The sequence below is a fragment of the Felis catus genome, chromosome D1 (genome assembly GCF_018350175.1).
Source record: "Felis catus isolate Fca126 chromosome D1, F.catus_Fca126_mat1.0, whole genome shotgun sequence".
Lineage (NCBI taxonomy): Eukaryota > Metazoa > Chordata > Mammalia > Carnivora > Felidae > Felis > Felis catus.
The window spans coordinates 103,048,793-103,069,765 of record NC_058377.1 but is presented as its reverse complement, the minus strand read 5'-3'; positions in this window follow the sequence as shown (position 1 = coordinate 103,069,765).

Sequence of the window (20,973 nt, the reverse complement as noted above, 5' to 3'; positions counted from 1 at the left end):
AGTTATAAAAAAGGAAGAAGCTGTAATTTTGGAGTCCAAATTTTAACCGCATCAAAATTCAATTGTTTTTCCATATCAAGCAATGCCATGAATACAATTTTTAAAAAGACAAATCACAAATTGGAAGAAAGTGTTTGCAATACAATAGCTGATTTAAAAGTTCATTTTGAGACTGTAGACATCTTGCAACTCAATTATGAGAAAACAAACATTTCGATTAAAAAGCGGGGAAAGGTTTGAAGAGATGTGCTAACAAAGAAAGCGTATGAGTACTAAGAAGCACATGAAAAGATACAAAATATCAATAACCATAAATACTAAAACCAGAAGGAGACACCAGTTCACACATATTTGTATGGCTGCCATTGAGTAAACAGATAATAACAGATGCTTGTACAGCTGTGGTAAAGGAGAGTCCTCTTACATCACTGGTAGTATTTGAAGTTGGGGTTACTGGAGAGGCTGGCGAATTGGGACAAACTCTTGGTAGAATAAAGACAGCGAATAAAATCCTCTGCGGTCTCATTATACAAAAAAAGCAAATAACTACTGGAGGAAGGAAGTCTGTTTCAGGCACAAAGACAATATCACTCACAAGATATATCTGTCTTTAGAAGGTCAAGGAGTGAGGTGCTAGGGGACTGCTCTGGAAACTTCTGAAGACATTAAGGACAGAAGACTTTTTATTTTAGTTTTTGTATATATATTTTTAGTGTTTACTTATTTTGAGGGAGAGAGAGAGAGAGAGAGCACAAGTAGGAGAAAGGCAAAAAGAGAGGGAGAGAGAGGATCCCAAGCAGGCTCCACACTGTCAGCACAGAGTCTGATGTGGGGCTCAAACTCACTACCCACGAGATCATGACCTAAGCCAAAATCAAGAGTCAGATGCTTAACTGACTAAGCCACCCAGGCACCCCCATAAAGACTTTTTAGAGTTCCAATCAAAATTCCTGGGAGGAAGCAGCTGAAATTCTAGTGATTATAACGACTCTAGAAGCTCCGTGTATCTAAGGGATAAATTTATCGTCTCCATCCACTGCAAGTGTGGGTCCTTTCAATCCAATAGCTTATGAACTAAGAAGAAAAGTTAGCTCATCCTGTATACACATCCAATATATAATATTGAACTAGGGTAAAGATAATAAGGAAAAAGCCACCAACTCATTCATAAAAGTGAACAAAGGAAGACAAAGTTAATTCCAGAATTTTGCTGAGTTGACAAAGGCCCTTCCACCATGAGGATGATAGATAATTCTTCATTATATCTTGATTCTTATTTTTGTGACGAACTCTATTTGCCATTCTTTTTCTTAGAACCCCGTTCAGTTTTTTGGAAATTGTTTTCTTACCCATTATTCTTTATTTACAACTTGTGAAGTGATTTTGAAGGGTCTGTTCTCCTTGAGGAACATCATTTGGCAGACTTACTTCCACCCATGCAATTTTTTAATTTCCACAGGTGGTTTAAGACTTTTTCAATGAAGGTATAACCTTCTTAGAGATGCAGCTCCTTAAAAAACCTGGATGTTTCTTATCAGTTTGCTCCCATATTCTAGTCACCACACCCCAAATTATTTTCTAGATATAACTCTCTAGATTATTTTATTTATTTTCCTCCTTACTCCTGTATCTTTCTCTCTTAACTTAATAATACCTGTGATTTTAAAGGACACATGGATGCTGATGTTTATAGCAGTGCTATCAACAATAGCCAAATTATGGAAAGAGCCCAAATGTCCATTGACTGATGAATGGATAAAGAAGTTGTGGTGTTTATAATACCATGGAATATTATTCAGCCACAAAAAAGAATGAAATTTTGCCATTGGCAATGACATGGATGGAGCTAGAGAGTATTATGCTAAGCAATATAAGTCAGTCAGAGAAAGACAAATACCATATGATTTCTCTCATATGTGGAACTTAAGAAACAAAACATGAACACAGCGGGGAAAAAGAGAGAGGCAAACCATAAAACAGACTCTTAACTAAAGATTACAAGCTGAGGATTGCTGGAGGGGGGGCAGGGAATGGGTTAAATGGGTGATGGGTATTAAGGGAACTTGTTGTGATGAGCACTGGGTGTTATATAGAAGTGATGAATCTCTAAATTCTACTCCTGAATCTAATATTATGCTATATGTTAACCAACTGGAATGTAAATAAAAACCCAAAACTACTAAAAATACTATAAAGAAAGGAAGAAAGAAGGAAAGACTATGACTGACATATTGTTGGTGAGTAATAGATTGTGGTTTAAAATTACAATGATTTTTACTTGCTTATATGGTATCCAAGATTGGATCCTGACCAAAGGGGAGAAAGAAAGGACGTTATGGGAAAAAGTAGTAAAGTTTGAATAAACTCTGGACTTCACTTAACAGTAAAGTACCAATGTTGGAATCTTTGCCTTGAAAAATGCAACATGATAATGTAAGATAATAAAACTTTAGGTGCAAAGTTTTGAGGGAAACTAGGTGAGTGGATATCCAGGAGTTCTTGGTGCTACGTGTGAAACTTTTGTGTAAATCCAAAACAATTCCAACATTAAAAGTTTATGAGAAATAATTTAAACAGTGGGCTCTCAAGATGGCATACAAAGGGCTCAACAGAACTTCTCTTCAGTGAAACAACATCATCACTGGTGGAAATTTTTTTTAACCCCAACAATTTGAAATCCTTTGAACTTGTCTTAAGGACATACAGCAAATGGAGAAACATGTGCTTGAGGAGATCTGCTCAGTCTCCTAAGAACAGCATTGTGGCATTTAGGCCATGACCCACCTTCCATCACCTTCCCCAGCTCTGTGCAGTAGAAGTTATGTTACAGGAAAATGTGTCCAAGAAGGCAGGGGTACTTTCTAACTCCAGGTTCCATTGTGGGCTACAGTATCATTCTCTGCAGGGCGGGACACAGGCATCTCTCATTCTCTCCACGTCCATATTGCAGAAGCATTATTCCCAAAAAGCGAGGCTGAGAGCGGGGGACAGAGGCTGTCATCTCCCATCCAGTTAATAGGGTAAAAGCTTTGCCCAACATACAGAAGGCTGAGAGTTTAGGGACCCAATGGCCTCTGCCTCAATTTGTTTGTTGGGTAGTGATTTCACATTGGGAAGGACAGGCCAAGAAACCTAGGACTATGGTCTTCCCCCTAGCACTTGCTTAAAGAAGAAGAGTATCATTCTGGGAGAGCTGGATCCTGTCTCCTCCTCCAGTACTAGTACAATGGCACAGAGTTTCTATCCAGAGAGTAGACAGTCCATGAAGACAAGAATTCTGAAGCTTTACCTGAGGTGAATGACTTTATTTAGAGCAGGTGAGAAGTTCATGCCTAAGAGTATTATGGAAAACCATGGAGCATTTGGTGATAAGCAATTAAAAGAGGGTTGGAAAATTTCATGATACTGGTAGAAAAACATAAAATGGCAGAGCATCCAGTAGATTTCAAGAGAGAACAGGAGCAAGAGATAGTCAAGAAAAGTCCTCCTAAAATCATACTCATGCCTAAGGGTCCCAAGGGCTGAATACATACCTTACATTGCATCCACTTAAGAGTCATAAAAGCAGGATGCAGAGAAAATGCAAAAGCTTTACCAAACCACACAGTGATCCATAAGCAAAGAGCCTTGAACCCTTAGCACACTTGAGCACAACCTTCGACTAAACACTGGATGAAGAATAAACTACTCTAATCCAGGTATAACTCTAAAGGAGTAGTGTCTGAAAAAAGTCATGCTTATCCCTGTTGATCTGGAAGACGTTGTGCATTCCCAAGGTCACACTCCCTGGAGAGTCATAGGAAGGAAAACTTCTAGTCCCTGGATGAACGTAGGGCAAAATTATAATGTCGCTGAACTGTGAAAGCCATATCCAACACACAGAAACATCCAATGGTAAAATGTGAAAATTGGTGTCTACCTGATTTGGGAGATTTAAGAACAATTTTTTATGTGGAAATGGTGCATGAGTCCCGAGAGTAATCCATTGGCAGGCAGGCTAAAAGATAAATAGGGGAAAAGGTAGGGTCAAGGACATCAGAACCCGCATACTTCAGGGGAAATAGATACACTTTGCTGAATTAGTTCTGCAAGTCATTAGCCACATAAATAAATGACTGGAGAGTGAGATTAGCAGGACAGAGGGATAGGAAATCAATATCCACGTTCCCTGACAGAAAAACAAATTTAAGACTATAAGTAACGAAACACCCTTATGAGAAATGCAAAGTCCAGTTCGATGTCTTGTGTGTTGAAATCTCAACCCTGAGTACTTCAAAGTGTGTTCTTATTTGGAAATAGGATTGTTGCAGATTTACTTATTTAAGATGAGGTTCCACTGGGGTAGGGTGGGTCCCAAATCTTATAGAATTAATCTAATCTAATAGGACTCCCTTTAAAAAGGGAAAATTTAGACAGATGCAATCACAAGGGAATAATACCATGTGAAGAGGAAGACAGAGGTCAGAATGGTCAGCAGACCAAGGAATGCAAATGAACACCAGCACATCACCCTGATGCTTGGAGACAGATATGAGACAATTTCTCCCTTACCGAATTCACAAGCAACCAACGGAACCAACCCCATCGACACATGGACCTCAGATTTCTAACATCCAGAAATGTGAGATGATACATTTCTGTTAATGCCACCTTCTTTGTGGTACTTTTTAAGAGCAGTCTTAGGAAATTAATATAGGCAACAATATGGATGAATCTCAGGTACATCTTACGTGAAGGAATCCAGAGACAAAGGCTACACACACTAGGACTCAACTTACAGGACATTATTGCAAAGGCAAAATTACATGGACAAGCCGTTACGTGGTTTCCAGGGACAGCAGGTGGGAGAAGGGGTGAAATATAAGAACATGTGACACAAAACCATGTGTGCACCCTGATCAGATCCAGTTAGGTCCCCACAGGCTGTTTAATTGCTTCTCCCTAAGAAGGTGGATGAGAGCTACAGACGCCCTCCTGGGGGACATGCACAGAGAACTCCGTGTCTATCTCACTCCCTCCTGACTCCATGAGATAGCCCCTGAAATCCCAGCAGGACTCAACCTGACATCATTTCAGAGGGACCAGGCCATGTGCCACGCCCCTCTGGCCATCATTTATTCAGCTGACTGCTATCGTTGCTGGTACATGCAGACCTTCCTCGCTGACCTTGGACCTGAGAATTTGTTTCCAGCCTGCGATCATGGCCAGGGAAAACGTCTCCTCATGGAAATGATATTGATTGAGTTCCAGGTGAGAACCCCTCAGCAAGGTGTTTTCTAGAGCTTCCCTCCTTTGCTCATCACGACACAATTCTGTGAATTATGTAGGAGAGGTGATTTTATCCTTTATTTTACAAATAGGGAGAAAACAAGCGGCTGCTCCAAAAGCATAGTCAGAACTAAGGGTGGATTTAGGACTTGGATCATATTTGTGACTCCATGTTGGGATCTTTCCTCCAATTTTACCTGTCTTAGAAGTCTTGGAATTTTCACTAGTACCTGCTAGAGAACATCTCCAACAGGATATATGCATTATTTCATAGCAAAAAGTCTGATTTCAGACTCACTATTCAGGATTGCCTGTCTCTTCTTTTCCGCCAGTGAGGTAAGCTTCTATGTGGCGTGTATTTTTTTTTTTTTTTTAGTAAGAAGTATAATTCATGCAAAATCCACAGGGCGCTCTACCTACTATGAGTTATTTGAGCACCGAAATAGATGATTTGAACATTACTTCTAAAGCAGTGAGCTGAGGCTGGGATTTTAGTATCCATCAATGGGGAGTTTAGTGATATCTATGGAATAACATCAACTGCTTTCTTTAAAAAGATCAGCCAAATTATATACCTTCTCATATCCTCAGGTGTCTTAATGGTAAAGTGGGAATAATCAAAATTCTACTTACCTCAGAATGAATTTAAATGAAATGGTACATTTTATACATGTATATTAACACATGAATAAATATATGTACACATGCATACATAGAAATATATATGCATGTAGTTATTACTCTTTGCAGGACGTTCCATATTCTGAGATGTTATGACTGTCGATGGTTGACAGACCTAATGACTTCAGGGGCTAGGCTTAGAGAATGAGGATGTGAAAGAATCAGGAGAACAATGGTAGATAATGATTTGTGAGGACAGTTGTCTTTCTAAAGGGCCTCAGATTATAATTAAGATTTAAGACACTGTTCCTACACAAGAACATATCACATAAAAAATTTTAAACATGGAGCTCTCCACCAAAACAGACCTGAAGACTCAAGCTAGCCAACAAACCAGGACTTTTCAACTCTTGATCTTGGTGATTTAACTATGAGATGATAGTAATGGGAGGAAGAATGAGTTTAAGAAAGGACACTCTTTTGACTCATGCTAAAATAAGGATTTTAATTTCTGTGATGTTGGCTGTGATCTGTCTTCTTTCATTTGTGAGTTTTGTCTATTTGGGTCCTGTCTCTTTTCTTTTTGATAAGCTGGCTAGGGGTTTATCAATTTTGTTTATTTTTTCAGAGAACCAGATCTTAGTTTCATTCATCTGTTCTGTGATTTTTTTTTGTTTCTATATTATTTATTTCTGCTCTAATCTTTATTATTTCCCTTCTTCTGCTGGCTTTGGGCTTTGTTGGCTGCTCCTTTCTGCCACCTTTAGGTTTAAGGTTAGGCTGTGTATTTGAGACCTTTCATACTTCTTCAGATAGGCCTGAATTGCAATATACTTCCCTCGTAGGACTGTCTTTGCTACATCCCAAAGGTTTTGGACTGTTGTCTTTCGTTTTCATTTGCTCCCATGTATTTTTTTAGTTTCTTCTTTAATTTACTCATTAACCCATTCATTATTTAATAGGATGTTCTTTAACCTCCATGTATTTGAGGGCTTTCCAATTTTTTTCTTGTGATTGATTTTAAGTTTCATAGCATTGTGATCTGAAAATATGTATGGCATGATCTCGATCTTTTTGAACTTAGTGGGGCATATTTGTGACCCAGTATGCGATCTGTTCTGGAGAATGTCCCATGTACCCTCAAGAAGAATGTGTAGTCTGCTGCTTTAGGATAAAATGTTCTGAATATATCTGGTAAGTCCAGCCAGTCCAGTGTGTCATTCAAAGCCATTGTTTCCCTGTTGATTTTCTGCTTGGATGATCTGTCCATTGATGTAAGGGGGATGTTAAAGTCCCCCACTATTATTGTATTATTATCAATGAGTTTCTTTTTTTATTTTTAGAAGAAGTTTATTTTTTAATGTTTATTTACTTTTGAGAAACAGAGAGAGAGAGAGAGAGAGACAGAGTGCGAGGTGGGAAGGGACAGAGAGAGAGAGAGAGAGAGAATCCAAAGCAGACTCCAGGCTTTGAGCTGTCAGCAAAGAGCCCAACACAGGGCTCGAACTCATAGACTGTGAGATCATGACCTGAGCTGGTGTTGGGTGCTTAACCGACTGAGCCACCCAGGCGCCCCATCAATGAGTTTCTTTATGTTTGTTATTAATTGATTTATATACTTGGGTGGTTCCAAGATGTGGGGATAAATATTTACAATAGTTAGGTCTTCTTGATGGATAGATCCCTTAATTATGATACAATGCCCATCTTCATCTTTTATTACAGTCTGTTTTAAAGTCTGGTTTGTCTGACATAAGTATGGCTATTTCAGCTTTCTTTTGGCATCCATTAGTATGATAGATAGTTTTCCATCCCCTCACTTTCAATCTGCAGGTGTCTTTAGGTCTAAAAGGAGTCTCTTGCAGACAGCATATAGATGGGTCTTGTTTTTTTTTTTTATCCATTCTGATACCCTATGTCTTTTGATTAGAACATTTAGTCCATTTACATTCAGAGTTATTATTGAAAGATATGGATTTAGTGCACATCCTGAAGATGTGCTCAGGTGAGGGATATCAGAAGGCTTTGTCCACCTGCACTTCCCACCTCTCTACAGTCTCCATCTTCTATGGGACAGTCCTCTTCATGTACGCCCAGCCCAGCTCCAGCCATTCCATGGACTCAGATAAAATTGCATCCGTGTTCCACACTGTGGTAATTCCCATGCTAAACCCCCTGGTGTATAGCCTAAGGAACAAAGAGGTGAAAAACGCATTCAAGAAGGTGGTTGAGAAGGCAAAATTGTCTCTAAGCGTTGCCTCTTAAAGTTATAAGATCCACAGTGACCTGTGTTGTTCTTCTCAGATCCCCAATAGGCAATGATTTGCATTTTTAAAAATCAAAGTATAATTAACATATAATGTTATATTAGTGCTGGTGTACAACATAATGATTCAACAATTATATGCTACTTAGTGCTCACCACAATAATTGTAGCCGCCATCTGTCACCAAACAACATTATTACCATCTTATTGGCTGACTATATTCCCTATGCGGTAGTTTTCGTTTCCATGACTTACTTATTTTGTAAGTTTATTTTGAAAGTTATTTATTTATTTTAGAAGTTTATTTATTTTGGAAGTTTAACTCTTTCTTTAAACGTTTATTTATTTTTGAGAGAGAGGTAGAGTGCAAGTGGGGGAGGGGCAGAGAGAGAGGGAGATGCAGAATCCGAAGCAGGCTCCAGGCTCTGAGCTGTCAGAGCAGAGCCCGACCCGAGACTAGAACTCACAAGCTGTGAGATCCTGACCTGAGCCGAAGTCGGAGGCCCAACCAACCGAGCCACCCAGGTGCCCCTGGAAGCTTAACTCTTAATCTCCTTTATCCCTTCCATCCATCCTCCTATCCACCTCCTCTCTTGGCAACCACCAGATCCCTATATTTGAGTCAGCTTTTTTTTTGTCGCTTCTTGTCTCTTTTTTTTTTTATCATTTGTTTTGTTTCTCAAATTCCACATATGACTGAATCCACACATGACATATTATTGGCCATACTGCACCTAGATTACTGGAGTGATGTCATTTCTTATTCAAATGTCTCTCATCTGGAAAAGAAAATGGTATGTTCACATATGTGATACCTGAACAAGGATGGCCAAAGGGGCCTTAAAATTTTGGAGCCCTGTTTTTAATCAACCTTATAACTTTATGTCTTATTTAGTCTACCATGTGGCAATGCATACCTCTATGTAAACCGTGGCACACATAAGCTCATGAAGAGAAGCATATGCAAGAATCCCATATGTGCACAGACACAAAGGAATGGGGAATTTGCTAAAGGTGTTGGATGCAGTGTTTTCTAATTTTAAAAAGTTTGAGTAGTAAATTTAGATATCAGAATATAAATTTGTGTCTGACATTATTTTTTTCTCTAGGTGAAAAACTATTGGGGCACCGGGCGGCTCAGTTGGTTAAGTTTCCATCTCTTGATTTTGGCTCAAGTCATGATCTTATGGTTCGTGAGCTCAGGCCCTGCATTGGTCTCAGCCCTGACAGTGTGCAGTTTTCTTGGGATTCTCTCTCTCTTCCTCTCTCTCTTCCCCTCCACTGCTCGTGGGCGCGCACACTCTCTCTCACAAAGTAAATAAATAAACTGGAAAAGAAAGAAAAACAATTTCAAGAGACCAAAGTCAAGAAAAACATGACAAAAATTTTAATTTAAATCCAAATTAGTTAACATACAGTGTAATAATGATTTCAGGAATAGAATTTAGTGATTCATCATTTACCTATAACACCCCAACGCTCATCCCAACAAGTGCCCATCACCCATTTAGCCCATCCCCCCACCTGACACCTTTTGAGCAACCCTGAGTTTGTTCTCTGTATTTAAGAGTTTCTTATGGTTTGTCCTCTCTCTCTTTTTTATCTTATTTTTACTTCCCTTCCCCTACGTTAATCTGTTTTATTTCTTAAATTCCACGTATGAGTGAAAGCATATGATGTTTGTTTTTCTCTGACTGATTTATTTCACTTAGCGTAATACACTAACTCTAGTTCCATCCATGTTGTTGCAAATGGCAAGATTTCATTCTCTTTCATCGCTGAGTAGTATACCACATCTTTTTTTTATTCATTCATCTGTCGATGGACTTTGGGGCTCTTTCCAATTTGGCTATTGTCAATAGTACTGCGATAAACATTGGGGTGCAATAACATAATTTTTTAAATAAAGTTATATGCTTTGGGGGGCACGTTTATTCAGATCTATAAACACAATATATCAAAGGAATTAATTTTTCTGTCTTCAGGAGCATGTGGTAGAAACAGGATGGTCACAGGATCATTTTCAAAAGCAAGAAGACCAAAATACAAGGGAAGAAAATGGTCAGTGGATAGTAAAGACATTTTAAAAAATTTTCCGTGTAGGGCTACCAACTTCTCAACTTTGTAAGATAAATACACTGAGTATGATAGTGTTATCTATTTTTCTGTCTGGAAATACTATGAGATGGCTAGTGCCCCTCCGTTAGTTTCATATGAGCTACATCGTGTCTTCTGCTCCCCTACTCGCTCCCTCCTCTTCACTCACACTGAGTTCTTTACTGTTGTCAACGCTCAGAAAGCCCCCTCGCTTCCCTTGAGTCTTTGCTTAAATGTTACTGTATCATAGTCACCCCACCCCCATGGACACTGTGCCCAATTTACTTTATTCTTCATGGTTGTGATCAACTATTTCTATTTATTTCTTTGTTTATTCATTTCTCTATCTACCTAGAATGTACATTGCATGAGAAGAGTGGATTTGTGGTCCTTGCTACAACTTCATCCCCAATAATTGAGTTATGGCCTGGTTTGTACTAATTTCTCAACAAACATTGGTTAAATTAATGAATAAACTACTCGTTTGAGTCCAGCAGTAACTATGTCTGAACCATGGATAATTATAGTTGATTTCTCATTATATAGTTCTTTAGAAAGGAATTTTAGAGCATTTCATAAGATGCCGTTTTCTTTTTTTCTTTTTTTAACATTCTCTCATTCTCTATTTACATTTCCCACTTTTGGACAAATAACTTTTTGGAAACCACACTGTCAAACAGATCATATAAAAACCATGTTAATTCTTTTCTATGAGGAATTTCTCACTAAATGAAAAATAACACATGAAATACATTACATTTAGTGAAGTGTAATAACAAAACCTGATACTGCAAAAAGTTTCCTAGCTGGCTCAATTTGCAAAATTTCTTGATAAATGATGATTATTCAATCAACTCCAATGATTCTAAACATCCATAGAAAACGTAAGTATGGAAATTCTTTACAACAATATTACATATCCTACCTTAATGTGCTAATATAATAGATAATAATGGTGTATTTTATTGGCTTTTAGGAGAGGTACTTTTATAAGAAGCCTACCAAAAGGAATATATACCCGCCTTCCTTTTCTATCTCTACAATTTTAGAAATACTCAACTTCTCAAGATTTGTGAAACTGCTTGAATGTCCTAAGATGTCTGTGTGGTGCAACAAAAATAACTAGCTCTGCTCTCACCGCTGTTGTTTCACACAGTGTTGGAAGTTCTCGCATCAGCAATCAGACAACAAAGTGAAATCAAAGGCAACAAAATTGGCAAAGATGAAGTCAAACCTTCACTTGTTGCAGACGACATGATACTCTACATGGAAAACCCAGCAAACTCCACCAAAAGTCTGCTAGAACCGATACATGAATTCAGCAAAGTCGCAGGGTACAAAATTAATGTACAGAAATCAGTTGCATTCTTATACACTAATAATGAAGCAACAGAAAGTCAAAGAAACCGATCCCATTCACAATTGCACCAAGAATCATAAAATACCTAGGAATGAACCTAACCAAAGATGTAAAAGATCTGTATGCTGAAAACTATAGAAAGCTTATGAAGGAAATTGAAGAAGATGTAAAGAAATGGAAAAACATTCCGTGCTCATGGATTGGAAGAATATTGTTAAAATGTCAATACTACCTGAAGCAATCTACACATTCAATGCAACCCCAATCAAAATTGCACCAGCATTCTTCTCGAAGCTAGAACAAGCAATCCTAAAATTTGTATGGAAACACAAAAGACCCCTAATAGCCAAGGTAATATGGAAGAAGAAAACCAAAGCATGAGGCATCACAATCTCAGACTTTAGCCTCTACTACCAAGCTGTAATCATCAAGACAGTATGGTATTGGCACAAAAAACAGGCACATAGACCAATGGAATAGAATGGAGACTCCAGAGTTGAACCCACAAATATATGGCCAACTCATCTTTGACAAAGCAGGAAAGAACATCCAATGGAAAAAAGACAGCCTCTTTAACAAATGGTGCTGGGAGAACTGGACAGCAATATGCAGAAGAATGAAACTAGATCACTTTCTTACACCATTCACAAAGGTAAACTCAAAATGGATGAAGGACCTGAATGTGAGACAGGAAACCATTAAACCCTAAAGGAGAAAGCAGGAAAAAACCTCTCTGACCTCAGCTGCAGCAATTTCTTACTTGACACATCTCCAAAGGCAAGGGAATTAAAAGCAAAAATGAACTATTGGGACCTCATCAAGATAATAAGCTTCTTCACTGCAAAGAAAACTATCAACAAAACTAAAAGGCAACCGATGGAATGGGGAAGATATTTGCAAATGACATATCGGAAAAGGGCTAATATCCAAAATCTATAAAGAACTCACCACACTCCACACCCAAAAACCAAATAATCAGTGAAGAAATGGGCAGAAGACATGAATAGGCACTTCTCTAAAGAAGACATCTGGATGACCAACAGGCACATGAAAAGATGCTCAACGTCGCTCCTCATCAGGGAAATACAAATCAAAACCACACTCAGATGTCACCTCACGCCAGTCAGAGTGGCCAAAATGAACAAATCAGGAGACTCTAGATGCTGGCGAGGATGTGGAGAAATGGGAACCCTCTTGCACTGTTGGTGGGAATGCAAACTGGTGCAGCCACTCTGGAAAACAGTGTGGAGGTTCCTCAAAAAATTAAAAATAGACCTACCCTATGACCCAGCGATAGCACTACTAGGAATTTACCCAAGGGATACAGGAGTGCTGATGCATAGGGACACTTGTACCTCAAAGTTTACAGCAGCATTTTCAACAATAGCCAAATTATGGAAAAAGCCTAAAGGTCCATCAACTGATGAATGGATAAAGAAGACATGGTTCATATATACAATGGAACACTACTTGGCAATGAGAAAGAATGAAATCTGGCCATTTGTAGCAACATGGATGGAACTGGAGAGTATTATGCTAAGTGAAATAGTCAGGCAGAGAAAGACAGATACTATATGCTTTCACTCTTATGTGGCTCTTTAGAAACAACAGAAGATCATGGGAGGGGGAAGGGGGAAAATAAAAGTTACAGAAAGGGAGGGAGGCAAACCATAAGAAACCCGTAAATACTGAGAAGAAACTGAGAGTTGATGGGGGAGTGGGGGAGAAGGGAAAGTGGGTGATGGGCATTGAGGAGGACACCTGTTGGGATGAGCACTGGGTGTTGTACGGAAACCAATTTGGCAATAAATTATGATATATATATATGTATATATATGTATATATATATGTATATATATACGTATATATATACACACACACACACACACACACACACACACACTCACATCAGTCAGTGCTACAGAAGCTAAACATGAGAGAGGCATGGCCTGCCTGGGATCAGGGATCATCTGTGACTTATTTACTAGGTGGCCTTTTTAAAATTTTTTTTATTTTTTTTATTTTTTTATTTTTTTTAGATAAAATTTATTTTTTATTTTTTTTTACAATGTTTGAAAAGTTCCTTTATTTTTTTTATATGAAATTTATTGACAAATTGGTTTCCATACAACACCCAGTGCTCATCCCAAAAGGTGCCCTCCTCAATACCCATCACCCACCCTCTCCTCCCTCCCATCCCCCATAAACCCTCAGTTTGTTCTCAGTTTTTAACAGTCTCTTATGCTTTGGCTCTCTCCTACTCTAACCTCTTTTTTTTTTTTCCTTCCCCTCCCCCGTGGGTTCCTGTTAAGTTTCTCAGGATCCACATAAGAGTGAAGCCATATGGTATCTGTCTTTCTCTGTATGGCTTATTTCACTTAGCATCACACTCTCTAGTTCCATCCACGTTGCTACAAAAGGCCATATTTCATTTTTTCTCATTGCCACATAATATTCCATTGTGTATATAAACCACAATTTCTTTATCCATTCATCAGTTGATGGACATTTAGGCTCTTTCCATAATTTGGCTATTGTTGAGAGTGCTGCTATGAACATTGGGGTACAAGTGGCCCTAGGAATCAGTACTCCTGTATCCCTTGGATAAATTCCTAGCAGTGCTATTGCTGGGTCATAGGGTAGGTCTATTTTTAATTTTCTGAGGAACCTCCACACTGCTTTCCAGAGCGGCTGCACCAATTTGCATTCCCACCAACAGTGCAAGAGGGTTCCCGTTTCTCCACATCCTCTCCAGCATCTATAGTCTCCTGATTTGTTCATTTTGGCCACTCTGACTGGCGTGAGGTGATACCTGAGTGTGGTTTTGACTTGTATTTCCCTGATAAGGAGCGACGCTGAACATCTTTTCATGTGCCTGTTGGCCATCCGGATGTCTTCTTTAGAGAAGTGTCTATTCATGTTTTCTGCCCATTTCTTCACTGGGTTATTTGTTTTTCGGGTGTGGAGTTTGGTGAGCTCTTTATAGATTTGGGATACTAGCCCTTTGTCCGATATGTCATTTGCAAATATCTTTTCCCTTTCCGTTGCTTGCCTTTTAGTTTTGTTGGTTGTTTCCTTTGCTGTGCAGAAGCTTTTTATCTTCATAAGGTCCCAGTAATTCACTTTTGCTTTTAATTCCCTTGCCTTTGGGGATGTGTCGAGTAAGAGATTGCTACGGCTAAGGTCAGAGAGGTCTTTTCCTGCTTTCTCCTCTAAGGTTTTGATGGTTTCCTGTCTCACATTTAGGTCCTTTATCCATTTGGAGTTTATTTTTGTGAATGGTGTGAGAAAGTGGTCTAGTTTCAATCTTCTGCATGTTGCTGTCCAGTTCTCCCAGCACCATTTGTTAAAGAGGCTGTCTTTTTTCCATTGGATGTTCTTTCCTGCTTTGTCAAAGATGAGTTGGCCATACGTTTGTGGGTCTAGTTCTGGGGTTTCTATTCTATTCCATTGGTCTATGTGTCTGTTTTTGTGCCAATACCATGCTGTCTTGATGATGACAGCTTTGTAGTAGAGGCTAAAGTCTGGGATTGTGATGCCTCCTGCTTTGGTCTTCTTCTTCAAAATTCCTTTGGCTATTCGGGGCCTTTTGTGGTTCCATATGAATTTTAGAATTGCTTGTTCTAGTTTTGAGAAGAATGCTGGTGCAATTTTGATTGGGATTGCATTGAATGTGTAGATAGCTTTGGGTAGTATTGACATTTTGACAATATTTATTTTTCCAATCCATGAGCAGGGAATGTCTTTCCATTTCTTTAAATCTTCTTCAATTTCCTTCATAAGCTTTCTATAGTTTTCAGCATACAGATCCTTTACATCTTTGGTTAGATTTATTCCTAGGTATTTTATGCTTCTTGGTGCAATTGTGAATGGGATCAGTTTCTTTATTTGTCTTTCTGTTGCTTCATTGTTAGTGTATAAGAATGCAACTGATTTCTGTACATTGATTTTGTATCCTGCAACTTTGCTGAATTCCTGTATCAGTTCTAGCAGACTTTTGGTGGAGTCTATCGGATTTTCCATGTATAATATCATGTCATCTGCAAAAAGCGAAAGCTTGACTTCATCTTTGCCAATTTTGATGCCTTTGATTTCCTTTTGTTGTCTGATTGCTGATGCTAGAACTTCCAGCACTATGTTAAACAGCAGTGGTGAGAGTGGGCATCCTTGTCATGTTCCTGATCTCAGGGAAAAAGCTCTCAGTTTTTCCCCGTTGAGGATGATGTTAGCTGTGGGCTTTTCATAAATGGCTTTTATGATCTTTAAGTATGTTCCTTCTATCCCCACTTTCTCAAGGGTTTTTATTAAGAAAGGGTGCTGGATTTTGTCAAAGGCCTTTTCTGCATCGATTGACAGGATCATATGGTTCTTCTCTTTTTTTTTGTTAATGTGATGTATCACGTTGATTGATTTGTGAATGTTGAACCAGCCCTGCATCCCAGGAATGAATCCCACTTGATCATGGTGAATAATTCTTTTTATATGCCATTGAATTCGGTTTGCTAGTATCTTATTGAGAATTTTTGCATCCATATTCATCAGGGATATTGGCCTGTAGTTCTCTTTTTTGACTGGGTCTCTGTCTGGTTTAGGAATAAAAGTAATACTGGCTTCATAGAATGAGTCTGGAAGTTTTCCTTCCTTTTCTATTTCTTGGAATAGCTTGAGAAGGATAGGTATTATCTCTGCTTTAAACGTCTGGTAGAACTCCCCTGGGAAGCCATCTGGTCCTGGACTCTTATTTGTTGGGAGATTTTTGATAACCGATTCAATTTCTTCGCTGGTTATGGGTCTGTTCAAGCTTTCTATTTCCTCCTGATTGAGTTTTGGAAGTGTTTGGGTGTTTAGGAATTTGTCCATTTCTTCCAGGTTGTCCAATTTGTCGGCATATAATTTTTCATAGTATTCCCTGATAATTGTTTGTATCTCTGAGGGATTGGTTGTAATAATTCCATTTTCACTCATGATTTTATCTATTTGGGTCATCTCCCTTTTCTTTTTGAGAAGCCTGGCTAGAGGTTTGTCAATTTTGTTCATTTTTTCAAAAAACCAACTCTTGGTTTCGTTGATCTGCTCTACAGTTTTTTTAGATTCTATATTGTTTATTTCTGCTCTGATCTTTATTATTTCTCTTCTTCTGCTGGGTTTAGGCTGCCTTTGCTGTTCTGCTTCTCATTCCTTTAGGTGTGCTATTAGATTTTGTATTTGGGATTTTTCTTGTTTCTTGAGATAGGCCTGGATTGCAATGTATTTTCCTCTCAGGACTGCCTTCGCTGCGTCCCAAAGCGTTTGGATTGTTGTATTTTCATTTTCATTTGTTTCCATATATTTTTTAATTTCTTCTCTAATTGCCTGGTTGACCCACTCATTCGTTAGTAGGGTGTTCTTTAACCTCCATGCTTTTGGAGGTTTTCCAGACTTTTTCCTGTGGTTGATTTCAAGCTTCATAGCATTGTGGTCTGAAAGTAAGCATGGTATAATTTCAATTCTTGTAAACTTATGAAGGGCTGTTTTGTGACCCAGTATATGATCTATCTTGGAGAATGTTCCATGTGCACGCGAGAAGAAAGTATATTCTGTTGCTTTGGGATGCAGAGTTCTAAATATATCTGTCAAGTCCATCTGATCCAATGTCTCATTCAGGGCCCTTGTTTCTTTATTGACCATGTGTCTAGATGATCTATCCATTTCTGTAAGTGGGGTGTTAAAGTCCCCTGCAATTACCACATTCTTATCAATAAGGTTGCTTATGTTTATGAGTAATTGTTTTATATATTTGGGGGCTCCGGTATTCGGCGCATAGACATTTATAATTGTTAGCTCTTCCTGATGGATAGACCCTGTAACTATTATATAATGTCCTTCTTCATCTCTTGTTACAGCCTTTAATTTAAAGTCTAGTTTGTCTGATATAAGTATGGCTACTCCAGCTTTCTTTTGACTTCCAGTGGCATGATAAATAGTTCTCCATCCCCTCACTCTCAATCTAAAGGTGTCCTCAGGTCTAAAATGAGTCTCTTGTAGACAGCAAATAGATGGGTCTTGTTTTTTTATCCATTCTGATACCCTATGTCTTTTGGTTGGCGCATTTAATCCATTTACATTCAGTGTTATTATAGAAAGATACGGGTTTAGAGTCATTGTGATGTCTGTATGTTTTATGCTTGTAGTGATGTCTCTGGGACTTTGTCTCACAGGGTCCCCCTTAGGATCTCTTGTAGGGCTGGTTTAGTGGTGACAAATTCCTTCAGTTTTTGTTTGTTTGGGAAGACCTTTATCTCTCCTTCTATTCTAAATGACAGACTTGCTGGATAAAGGATTCTCGGCTGCATATTTTTTCTGTCTAGCACCCTGAAAATCTCGTGCCAATTCTTTCTGGCCTGCCAAGTTTCAAAAGAGAGATCAGTCACGAGTCTTATAGGTCTCCCTTTATATGTGAGGGCACGTTTACCCCTTGCTGCTTTCAGAATTTTCTCTTTATCCTTGTATTTTGCCAGTTTCACTATGATATGTCGTGCAGAAGATCGATTCAAGTTATGTCTGAAGGGAGTTCTCTGTGCCTCTTGGATTTCAATGCCTTTTTCCTTCCCCAGTTCAGGGAAGTTCTCAGCTATTATTTCTTCAAGTACCCCTTCAGCACCTTTCCCTCTCTCTTCCTCCTCTGGGATACCAATTATGCGTATATTATTTCTTTTTAGTGTATCACTTAGTTCTCTAATTTTCCCCTCACACTCCTGGATTTTTTTATCTCTTTTTCTCAGCTTCCTCTTTTTCCATAACTTTATCTTCTAGTTCCCCTATTCTCTCCTCTGCCTCTTCAAGCCGAGCCGTGGTGGTTTCCATTTTGTTATGCATTTCGTTTAAAGCGTTTTTCAGCTCCTCGTGACTGTTCCTTAGTCCCTTGATCTCTGTAGCAAGAGATTCTCTGCTGTCCTCTATACTGTTTTCAAGCCCAGCGATTAATTTTATGACTATTATTCTAAATTCACTTTCTGTTATATTATTTAAATCCTTTTTGATCAGCTCATTAGCTGTTGTTATTTCCTGGAGATTCTTCTGAGGGGAATTCTTCCGCTTGGTTATTTTGGATAGTCCCTGGCGTGGTGAGGACCTGCAGGGCACTTCCCCTGTGCTGTGGTGTATAACTGGAGTTGGTGGGCAGGGCCGCAGTCAGACCTGATGTCTGCCCCCAGCCCACCGCTGGGGCCACAGTCAGACTGGTGTGTGCCTTCTCTTCCCCTCTCCTAGGGGCGGGATTCACTGTGGGGTGGTGTGGCCCATCTGGGCTACTTGCACACTGCCAGGCTTGTGATGCTGGGGATCTGGCATATTAGCTGGGGTGGGTAGGCAAGGTGCACAGGGCAGGAGGGGCAGGCTTAGCTCACTTCTCCTTAGGTGATCCACTTCAGGAGGGGCCCTGTGGCAGCAGGAGGGAGTCAGATCCGCTGCCGGAGGTTTGGCTCCGCAGCAGCACAGAGTTGGGTGTTTGCGCGGAGCGAGCAAGTTCCCTGGCAGGAACTGGTTCTCTTTGGGATTTTGGCTGGGGGATGGGCGGGGGAGATGGCGCTGGCGAGCGCCTTTGTTCCCCACCAAGCTGAGCTCTGTCATCAGGGAGCTCAGCAGCTCTCCCTCCCTTTGTCCTCCAGCCTTCCCGCTTTCCGAGCAGAGCTGCTAACTTATGTCCTCCCAGACGCTAAGTCGCGCTTGTTGTGGGAACACAGTCCGTCAGGCCCCTCCGCTTTTGCCAGCCAGACTCGGGGGCTCTGCTTGGCCGGCGAGCCGCCCCTCCGCCCTGGCTCCCTCCCGCCAGTCCGTGGAGCGCGCACCGCCTCGCCGCCCTTCCTACCCTCTTCCGTGGGCCTCTCGTCTGCGTTTGGCTCCGGAGACTCCGTTCTGCTAATCCTCTGGCGGTTTTCTGGGTTATTTAGGCAGGTGTAGGTGGAATCTAAGTGATCAGCAGGACGCGCGGTGCGCCCAGCGTCCTCCTAAGCCGCCATCTTGCAAACCTCCCCTAGGTGGCCTTTTTTTAAAAGGACTTTTGTTTAGTAAATAAACTAAGGTTGGCAAATAAATAAATAAATAAATAAACAAACAAAAAAATTTTAAGTTCTCTGAAAGAATACACTCAGATTGGTTTTATTTCTTTCTTACGTGTTTGTAGAATTTACTGGTAAAGATATCTATACTTAGAATTTTTTTGGAGAAAAAGTTTGAATTTCAGATCCAATTATAAAAATACAGGGCTACTCAGAAATCTAAAAAAAAATATATATATATATATATATATGTGTATATATATATATATATATATATATATATATATATGGATATATGGATATATCTGGGTCTGAAGTCTATAAAAATGGTAGGTCCTTTTCTGGAACATTTCTTAATAATTACTTTAAATGTATCATTACATTTAAAAAGGATTTTAAAGTTTCAAAAAAGTTTCTGAGATATTACAGACAAGTCCCACATACCTCTCACCCAGTTTCCCCTAATGGTAGCATCTTCCCTTATCATAATACATTAGTCAAAACTAAGAAGCCATCATTGATACACTACTATTCTCTAAAATTCAAGAATTTACTTAGATTATTATTTTTTAACTAATATCATTGTGCTCTTACAGGGTCCGACCCTGGATATAACACTGCATATATTGTCCTGTCTCGTTAGTCTCCTCTGATCTGTGACAGTGTCTCAGTTCTTCCTGGATTTTTCACTACATTAATAGCTTTGAGAAGTACTACTCAGGTATTTTTTTTTAATTTTTTTTTCAACGTTTATTTTATTTTTGGGACAGAGAGAGACAGAGCATGAAAGGGGGAGGGGCAGAGAGAGAGGGAGACACAGAATCGGAAACAGGCTCCAGGCTCTGAGCCATCAGCCCAGAGCCTGACGCGGGGCTCGAACTCACGGACCGCGAGATCATGACCTGGCTGAAGTCGGACGCTTAACCGACTGCGCCACCCAGGCGCCCCATACTCAGGTATTTTGTAGAAAGTCTTTCAATTTGCGTTCACCTGATCTTTTTGTCATGGTTACAAGGAGGTTTGGTCTTTGAGAAACAGTGACAAGTCCCATTCTTATCACCTCCTATCAGGGGACATATATTACCTACATGACTTGTCACTGAGGATCTTAATCTTGGTCATCTAAACAAGATATGTTTTCTGGGTGCTTCAGATAATGCTACCTTTCTCCCCCTGCAAATTCTACACTTTAGAAACATGTCACTAAGTTCAGGTCACAGTCATGGTGGAAGGGACTACACTCCACCTCCTAGGGGAAACTTAAATATATTATTTAGGGTTTTTCTATAAGAAAACTTTATTTATTTACTTACTTAATTTCTTAC